We start from the raw sequence: 9480 nt of genomic DNA on the forward strand, positions 1-9480 counted from the left end.
GACCCCTCCCTGACTGCTGGGCCCACACTGCCACCCAGTGGTGATCTTTCTTAAGACCTCACTGGCCAACTAACCAGAGAGATCTTCCTCAGGCACTGCAGGAATTCCAGTTGCTGCAGGACACTCCTGCCCTTCCCTTCCTGGAACAATCACAAGATGGATCCCAAGAATGCACAGCAATGTAGCCTCAGTGTATGGTTTCCGTCCTTTCATCACGAGCAGGTTCCCTTTCATCACAAGGCAGTTGTGGCACGGAGCAGGGATTTTCCTCCAGCAGTACTTTACTGGATGGCCTATTTGGTCCCGTAAGCTACTTCAAAGGCGGCGGCAGTCTCTGTTCCTTTGAACACCCAACTATTACTGTCACTGTTACTATATGAAGGGCTAAGCGCCAGACTCTGTTGTCATGAACCCAACTTAGCCCAAACCCAGCACACTCTGTTCTGAATCTGCAACAGTGTAAAGGGGCCATGTTTCCAGGTGGCACAAGCATGTAGTTTTGAGAGAAAACTACATATTCAGATTTTCTTACGTCAAATGAACAGCTGGAAAAACATCTGTTTATGATTGGTATGGGAATCATGTGTGTTTGTATAATCATAGACATTTACAGTAGTATTATTATTAACATTATTATTAGTGTGTGTGTGTGTGTGTATGTGTCACAGGCATGCATGACACAGTGTGAATACAGTGTGAATACAGTTAGAGAGTGACTTTGTGGAGTCTATTCTTCCTTTTCTTCTTTGCATAGACCCTAAGGGTTGAACCTGGGTGGGTCACTGGGCTTACATAGGACATGAGCATTTACCCACTGAGCCATCTCCCCGGTCCTGGAAGGGCATTGTTTTTTAATGGGACTACTTGCTTTTTATACTTCAGTATGGTTTGAACACTTGCAGGAAGCAAGTTTGACCTCTTTGAATATAATTTTTTAGCAACATGCAGCGTACGGTGGCTAACACCTGTAATTATAACACCCGAGAGGTTGAGGCAGAAAAATGGGGAGTTGAAGGCCATCCTTTTCTACACAGTGAGTTTGAGGTCAGCCTGGGTTAAATAATCTGCATTGTCTAGGGACAGCTCCATACAGCGTTGTCCTTGATTCCTGTTATAACTTAAAGAAAAACTTACACAACGTCTGGAGCTGTTGATGTCCTGCAGGTAAAGGGAAGAGGATGTTCCCAAATTCCTTGCTGCAGGAAGCCACTTAGATAGCACCAACCTTGGCTTTCAGATGGAGCAGTACATCTACAAAAGGAAAAGTGATGGTGTCTGTAGCCGCCAGCAGCTACATGTAAACCGGGTTACCTGTTGAGAGAATTTTGGGGTCATAGGGAAGAGCGGCGAAAAGAAAGTACGGCTAAGTCAATGTTCACTGATCAAAGCCGTCAACTTTAATGGCGCCGGACCTTTTAACAGTTTGGGCAAACCCTTCCCCCCAGACTCCAGGCTGAGTTCCGGTGGAAGTTGTCTAGCTTCTCTTGGAGGTCTTCGTCTTGACTGCTCCGGCAGCTGGGTAGGTCACCTGTTTAATTCAGGAATCCCTATACCTGGAGGAACAATGAACTTGACCTTTACTACGTGCACTCCACCCTAGGTGGAGCAGGATCCTGGCTAACTGGGAGAAGTTAACCTTGACCAAAGTCAAACTCTGACCAAGTGCAAGACTGCCCCAATATGGCTCTGTACATGTCCTCCCTTTTTTTATTAATTTGAACACGAGGAGGTAGAAAACAAGTGGATAAATATCCTTCATAAGAAGGCGGGCCTTAACCAGGAGGGGAAGCATTGACCGTAATTCCTCTTAAATATTGTATAACGTCTTTTTCAGAGGAGGGGTAATAGGCTCCCTTATTATTTTAAGGACAGCCTCTCGACGTTAACCCCTATGCAATTAGGTGTACTTCCTGGGGACTCAGAAGCAGAAATTCATCTCCCCATGCAGTGCTTTGCCTCGCACGTCTCGCTGGTACCCATGTTTGTTCAAACAAACACACATAGATCTGAGTTCTATGTGGCTCCCTCTTTGGAGATCCACTTGTGTAAGTTTTGAAGCCAGGGGGGTCTGCAAGTGTCTTTAACAGACATGTAATCTCTCCATCCAGGTGAGCCTGGGTGGAGACAGCCAGTCTGCTTAACAGACAAGGTCAAGAGTTAAAGGTGGAATAGGATTAACTTGTCCCAGAAGTATCCAATTCAGTTGTAAATTAACAACTTTAAGGATCCAAAGCTTGGCCTCTGAGGTGGGAGAGGTAGCCTTGTGTATCAAGAGATATGCTGTTACTTCTCAGGAAAGGTGGAGACTATATGTTAAATTAACACAGCTGGCTGAAGATTGTTAGCCATCTTCAAAATTGGAATCTTCAATATTGGAATTATTTCTAGACTAGTCTATGGTTGAGTCAGCTGAACACAATAAGGAGAAGAGTCATTTTAACTCTTCTAATTAATTTTTCCTAAGCTAGCATAACAGTCTCCATGTTCTGTCCCACAAAGTCTAAAAGCTTGAAGCTAGGCAATTTATCTAACCTGGGACATTTAACAATTGAGGTAAGTCAAGAACATATACCCAATATAACTCTTATGTTACCATGGTCTGGGCATTCAGCAAGCACAGTCAGCATATCTTCTGCCGCATTCTGTGGAAAAAACAGAGGACATGCCTTCTCCCCCAATATTAAATCAGGATCATGGCATATGTTAGTAAGTGAATTCCTTCATTTCACCTAGACATCAATATGCCTAATTACAAGATGTCATATACATTTAGCAAGGAGTTTCTTGGCATCCAATTTTAAAATTTTAAAATTTTCTTAAAAACATGTAAGCATAATTTAAATTATATGCACAGGGACACAATTTCCCCTCTCTTCTTTCTTCCAAGAAGATATTGTTTTATTAATTTAAGTTGGAACACAAAGTATAAACCATAACATAGGCAATAACTATGTAATTATATAAAATATAGTTGCTTTTTCTGTTAGAGCAGTTGCAACTAGACAGCCTAAAAATGAATCATTAGTCACATGTACATATTTTTTTAATCCTTTAAATTAGAAATATGAATATCATTTATCTGTAATAACTAAGTCCTCTAGGATTAACACCATTACGTGGTAGAGGTAGAAATTGAGGACATCAAGAACAAATCTTTATAATTTGATGTGTACAAAATATAAAATTATTTCAAATACCTAAAGGACAGTCATTTAGAGAACATATCCTTTGTTCTTAGAAATTTGAATCACATTTGTATAAACTGTAGAAATTAAGAATTAGCAGTATTAAAAATGGACCAATTTTAAGCAATTATAAACCATGAGCTATGTATATCTACTATTATTAAAAGCTTGACCTTTAACATCTTAAAAATAGCTGCTATAGCACCCAATTCAGGTATCTGTGTTGAAGCAGGGAGAAACTTAAAGGAATAAACATGTGATCTGATAGTACAAATTATCTTTTGGATAACAATTATTAATTTTGTCTAAAAATGTTTGCCATGTAATAGATCAACCATTAATAATAAATTTGATTGTTGCTTGAAGCAAGGAACAAACGTTTCCTACCTTGAAAACAGAGGTTTAAGACCTTCTGTGGCAAGCTTAAAATGAGGTAAATATAAGATAAAGCCAATTAATATATCCTAACAACTTTTGAAAGCCATTTACCTAAAAATTCTAAAAGTCTATAGGAGCAAGGGCCTGTAACAAACATTCTATGAACATTATACACTGAAATTTTTAAGATCTTAACTTCTGTATTGAAAGAGAGACAAACATTTTTTCTCACAGGACGTAAGGCTGTTAGCCATTCCTTGAGGCAAAAACTTTCTAATGACATTGTTTTGTTGTTTCTTTAAAATTAGAAGCAAATGCTTTTATAATTATCAGAATGTAAAGCAAAAAACCAACCCTTTAAATTTACAATAATTTTATAGGGAGTAGACAGGCCAAATGTTAATGCTTTTATAGCCTCCTTGACCTTTCATAGATTTGAACTGCATTTTAACCCACACCTGGATAAGTCAAAAACTTTTTTTTTTTTTTTTTTTTTTTTTTAAACCAAACACTCCCTAGGTGGGGCCTGTAAGGCAGAAACAATTTCTCAAAACTTCCTCACTAGCTTCCCCTGAGGCAACTCTAAGCTTTGCATTAACTCAAATGTAAATTTTTTTTTATCTGCCCTAGGATCCACCTTGAGTCCTTGGCAAGGACATTGTATGAGATTCCTCAAATGTAAATATCTTCTAATCTGAGCCTTTTATCTAAGACCAGACCCAAACCTACAAGGACAATTTAAGGATTAAACAAAAGAAACCTGTAATTTCATGGTCAAAGGAACCTACTTGATATCAAATACATTTCTACAGAGATATCCTTTTTAATCTTGGAGGGTTAAATTTTGCTCCTACCATTGTAGCCTATAAACTTGTGGAAAAGAGGCAATGGGCCTCTAAAACCCATAGCTGCATCACTCTCAAAATTATCTTAATTACAAAATGTTAACAATTACGAGCCTGCAAACTGAAAACTGTAGCCAATGACACACTGATTTTTATTGTAACTCAATGTTTTCTTGCAATATTAGAGCACAATTGTAATTTTGGAAGCAAATCTCAATTTTAAACAATCTATTTTCTTTAAAATTAATGGCAAACACATATTTACAGCACAAGGTTTGTATGCCAGTTCTTATGTTCAAGTGTATAACAGTGTAACTTATTAAAGAGACAATATTTTAAATCTTAATCTTCATTAAGTCTAATCTCCAGGCCAAGATTCACATGAAACACCATGCCAATTTAGGAGCGTCCCAAAGGCCTGTATTTCCTGGATTGCGTCATGCCACGTGGTGTTCAAAATGGCGACTACCCTAAACTACCAGCCTTAATCGTCATGCCACGTGTTCAAAATGGCGACTACCCTAAACTACCAGCCTTAACCTAACTTTTGTTAATAACATTATACCTTTTAAATCATGTGCAGTGACTTAAGCCAATACTCTATAGTCAAGACATGCAAAATATACCTTTAAATCCAATTATAAACAAGAACAAAGCATGAGTGGCGTTAGGCCACGTGTAGTTAGTTAAGATAGCTCTAACACTGAATCACCAGTTTTAAACTAACCTTTTCTTAATAACACTATATCTTTTACATAATAACCAATTAATTTATAACTCTTTAGTCAAGAAATGTAAAGCCTTATATCATTAAAACCAATTAGAAACAAGTATAAAGCGACTACATGAATTTCACAAGCCAAACCAAGGTCTTCCCAAATCTCGAGGTTTCTGGGCTTTTAAGAGCGGCTTTTTCCCCAGCCATGTTTCTGTCTTGGGTGAGTGAGCTACGCTGCTGCAGCGTGGCTTTGAATCAATCCCCACACAAACTGTGGCTAGCTCAAAAGGTTAGGTACCTACAACCAGCAGATGTAATCTTTACCAATTTTTTCTTTTTAACATGAAACAGTCATTCACACAAAGACACAGAGAGGACATAAACATACACATAGACAGTCGGTGCACCGGGACAAACACGGAAAGATACACAGAAAGTTAAGCGTGCTTGTTAAGCAATTGCATCCATTTTCCTCTTTAAACAGCTCTTAGAAGCTGTGGACATATGCCTATTTTTAAAAACCCCTTTCTTTTCGCCGAAATCAGCTCTTACGAGCTTTGGGCAAATGCCTACCAAATTCCTTCCCCATATTTCCCTATCTTATCAACCCAAGCAGTCCTGCGCTGGGTCCACGCAGTATGCTTGAAAAACTGTATCCATTCCTTGCACTCACAACCATAGACACGAATTCACTAGCGCTAGTTTTGCCCTCTATGTTGCTTACCGTGCGGACACCATTAATTTTCACCTTTTTCTGCGAAGCTTCGCTGGATAGGGCTACCTCAAGAAATTCTCTCGTGCCAGGTCTTCCCACGTTCAGGCGCCACTATGTAGCCGCCAGCAGCTACATGTAAACCGGGTTACCTGTTGAGAGAATTTTGGGGTCATAGGGAAGAGCGGCGAAAAGAACGTACGGCTAAGTCAATGTTCACTGATCAAAGCCGTCAACTTTAATGGCGCCGGACCTTTTAACAGTTTGGGCAAACCCTTCCCCCCAGACTCCAGGCTGAGTTCCGGTGGAAGTTGTCTAGCTTCTCTTGGAGGTCTTCGTCTTGACTGCTCCGGCAGCTGGGTAGGTCACCTGTTTAATTCAGGAATCCCTATACCTGGAGGAACAATGAACTTGACCTTTACTACGTGCACTCCACCCTAGGTGGAGCAGGATCCTGGCTAACTGGGAGAAGTTAACCTTGACCAAAGTCAAACTCTGACCAAGTGCAAGACTGCCCCAATATGGCTCTGTACAGGTGTCTACATCATAAGTCTGCAGAGGACCTGGAAGATGCTGTGTGCTTTCTGCTCCGGCTACGGTTGCCATCACGAACCCTGTTGATGACAGCGTCATCTCCTCTAGGAACATTGGCCAAGGATCCAGCCTGAAGTTTGCTGCTGTCACAGGAGCCCCCCCCATTGCTGGCCACTTCATGCCTGGAACCTTCATACACCAGATCCAAGCAGGCATCCACACCCATGTACAGACACCCACACACTAACACATACATGTCATTCAAGATAAAATAAATTTTAAAACAGGCTTAGATATAAATTACTCTAGAATTTTTAGAGTTGGTGTCTGTACACGAGTGTCAAGGCTTCCAGTGGTGACTGATCCCACGGCTGACCACCAGCCCCTCAGAGAGGCGTCTCAAGTCAACCCACCCACCATGGCTCTGTGTAACAGACTCTCCTCTGCGCTATGTGGACATTGTCATCCCATGCAATAACAAGGGAGCTCACTCTGTGGGTCTGATGGGGTGGATACTGGCTTGGGGAGTTCTCAGCATGAGTGCCACTATCTCCCGAGAGCAGCCGTGGGAAGTTACACCAGATCTCCACTTCTCCAGAGACCCAGAGGAGATTGAGAAGGAAGAGCAGGCTGCTGCTGAGAAGGCTGTGACCAAGGACGAATTCCAGGGTGAACGGACCACACCAGCTCCTGAGTTCTCTGCTGCTCAGCCTGAGGTGGCCGACTGGTCTGAGGGTGTGGAGGTGTCCTCTGTGCCCAATGCGGCTGTTCCCCACACAAGACTGGACTGCACAGCCAGCCACTGAGGACTGGTCAGCAGTTCCCACAGCAAAGGCCACTGAGTGGGCTGGAGACAACGCTAAGTGGTTCAGAGCTGCTCTGCCGAACCCCTGAGCAAAGAGGAAAAGGGTGGAAGGAAAATAAAGTTCCCCAAAGCTGGTAAATCAATCAATTAATTAACAATCAAACTTAGAAACACAATTATAAAAATTTTAGAGTAATTAACATCTAAGCCTGTTTTCCATTTTATTTTATCTTTAATGATGTGTATGTGTTTGTGTGTGGGCTTCTGTCCATGATGCTCAAGAAGGCCAGAGGTGTAGGATCCTTTAGAACTGATGTTACAGGAAGTTGTAACCCACCTGATGTGGGTAGTGGGAATGGAACTTGGGTCATCTGGAAAAACAATATGTGCTTTTAACAGCTGAGCCCCGTGTGTATGCATGTATGCATGTATGTATGTATGTATGCATGCATGTATCAGGGCACATACGATCCAGACCCAGCCTCTATTCTCAGTTACCTAACTCTCTGTTCCTTGTGGAACCATGCTCATAGAGAGCGAGACCTTGCTGAGCCTTGGGTTGACCAGCTTTAAGCTGGTTGCAGTGCCTGCCCAGCCTCCTGGAAGCAACACTTCCAAATTGTATGCCTTCCTTCAATCTCCTCAGGCCTTGGGTCTGATTATTAGGTGGGACTATGATCCCACCTATCCTAGATACAGCTAGGCATACATGTGTGTGCATACATGTGTCTGTATGTTTCTATGTATGTGACTGTGTGTCTCCTGTGTGCACTGAGTGCATGTGTGAGAATATCCTCGCACATGTGGATTAGTAGAGCCAAGAAAGAAACTTCCTGTGAGGAGGTCATTGCTGGACCTCCAACTTTGCGGTTGCACTTTGGGATTGAGATGCTACAACTCTTTTGATAGTTGCTGACTTCAAGCAGGTCGCACAACTGACCTCGCTGGGCTTGTTTTTCTTCTGGGTTTTCTGCGTGTCTAAAGTGACACGCAGAAAGACATTTCTCAGTCTGCAGGAAGTGCTTCCTAGTGACCAGCTGAGGCTCTGATTGTTGCTAACTTGAAGGTTGCCTGCCTGGAGACGACAGTTAACTGATTTTGAAGGAGACAAGTTACCCATGAATAGTTGCAGTGCTTTTAACGAGTGGTTATCAGGCACCTGGATGCAGTTGTACAGATAGAAGGGCACGGAGTTCCTGCTGGCCTCTGACAGTTGTAGAGTGCAGCCCAGGCATCTTTGCCTGTGTTGTGGTGCAAGGTTGAACATTGCCTCCTTTGGGTAGGACAGAGGTCCTGGTGGCTGCAGTTCTGAATATAGTCTGTAGATGGCAGCAGAGACCGGCTCAGAGAGCTTGCCTGTGGAGCCCCCCCCCCCCCCCCCCCCCCCCCCCGGGCTCTGTAGATTTGTGGGAAAGCTGCCTCAAAATACATACGATAGGCTAAAAAGTGGAGGTCCAAGTGTAGAAGGGGAATATGTAAAGCTAATAGAGAAATGGGATGGAAGAAATGGATTTTAATGTTAATGTTGATTGATTGTTTGATTGATGATAGATTTTTCGAGACAGGGTTTCTCTATGTAGCACTTCTGGCTGTTCTGGAACTCTCTTTGTAGACTAGGCTGGCCTCGAACTCACTGAGATCCACCTTACTCTGCTTTCAGAGCGCTGAGATTAGAGGCGTGCGCCACTATACCCTGCTAACTTTATATTTTTATACATAGCCTCACGATGTAGCCTAGGTTAGCCCCACAATCCTCCTGTCTAAGCTTTCCTCGCGCTGCAATTACAGGTGTGTTCAGCTTGAGGCTGCGGGCTGTAAGCATTCCAGGAAAACATGACTGCGGCTGAGTACATGTGTAGTGACAAGTGAATTGCAAAGTCAAAAGGTTGGTCAGGAAGTTCAGAGAAAGGAAAGCTGGCCCGTGTTAGACAGATGCCCTAAACCACCAGGAAATGAAGAGTGGCGAATTTAACAACAGCATGCCAATTTCCAGGGCAGGCTGACAAAAATTTCAGAAGTTGAATCCTGAAGCACTTAGCTACCTGGAAAAGTTGGGAGTCTAAAACGCCCCCTGGCAGCAAGCAAAAAAGAACATTTCCCTCAAGAGCCCTCAAAAGAAACAAAATGTCTTGCGCTGTAACTTTTCTAGATCAGGGATAAAAATCCCAGGAGGCTGGTACAACAGTTGAAGGAGTTCCTACCGGTGTCCCTGGGTGCTGCGAAAGTAACTGCAAACTTGAGGAAGCCACGCCCCATTTTGTCCCGACTCAGAGGCGGAGCCTGCCAGGCTCTCTGCCCTGGCC

At 42.6% G+C, this 9480-nt stretch overlaps 1 pseudogene; it reads left to right on the forward strand.

Moving 5' to 3' along the window:
* The first annotated feature begins 288 nt into the window (after nt 1–288).
* On the forward strand, nt 289–7289 carry LOC127689524 (40S ribosomal protein SA-like; annotated as a pseudogene).
* The last annotated feature ends 2191 nt before the right edge of the window (nt 7290–9480 follow it).

The sequence above is a fragment of the Apodemus sylvaticus genome, chromosome 7, assembly GCF_947179515.1.
Source record: "Apodemus sylvaticus chromosome 7, mApoSyl1.1, whole genome shotgun sequence".
Classification (NCBI taxonomy): domain Eukaryota; kingdom Metazoa; phylum Chordata; class Mammalia; order Rodentia; family Muridae; genus Apodemus; species Apodemus sylvaticus.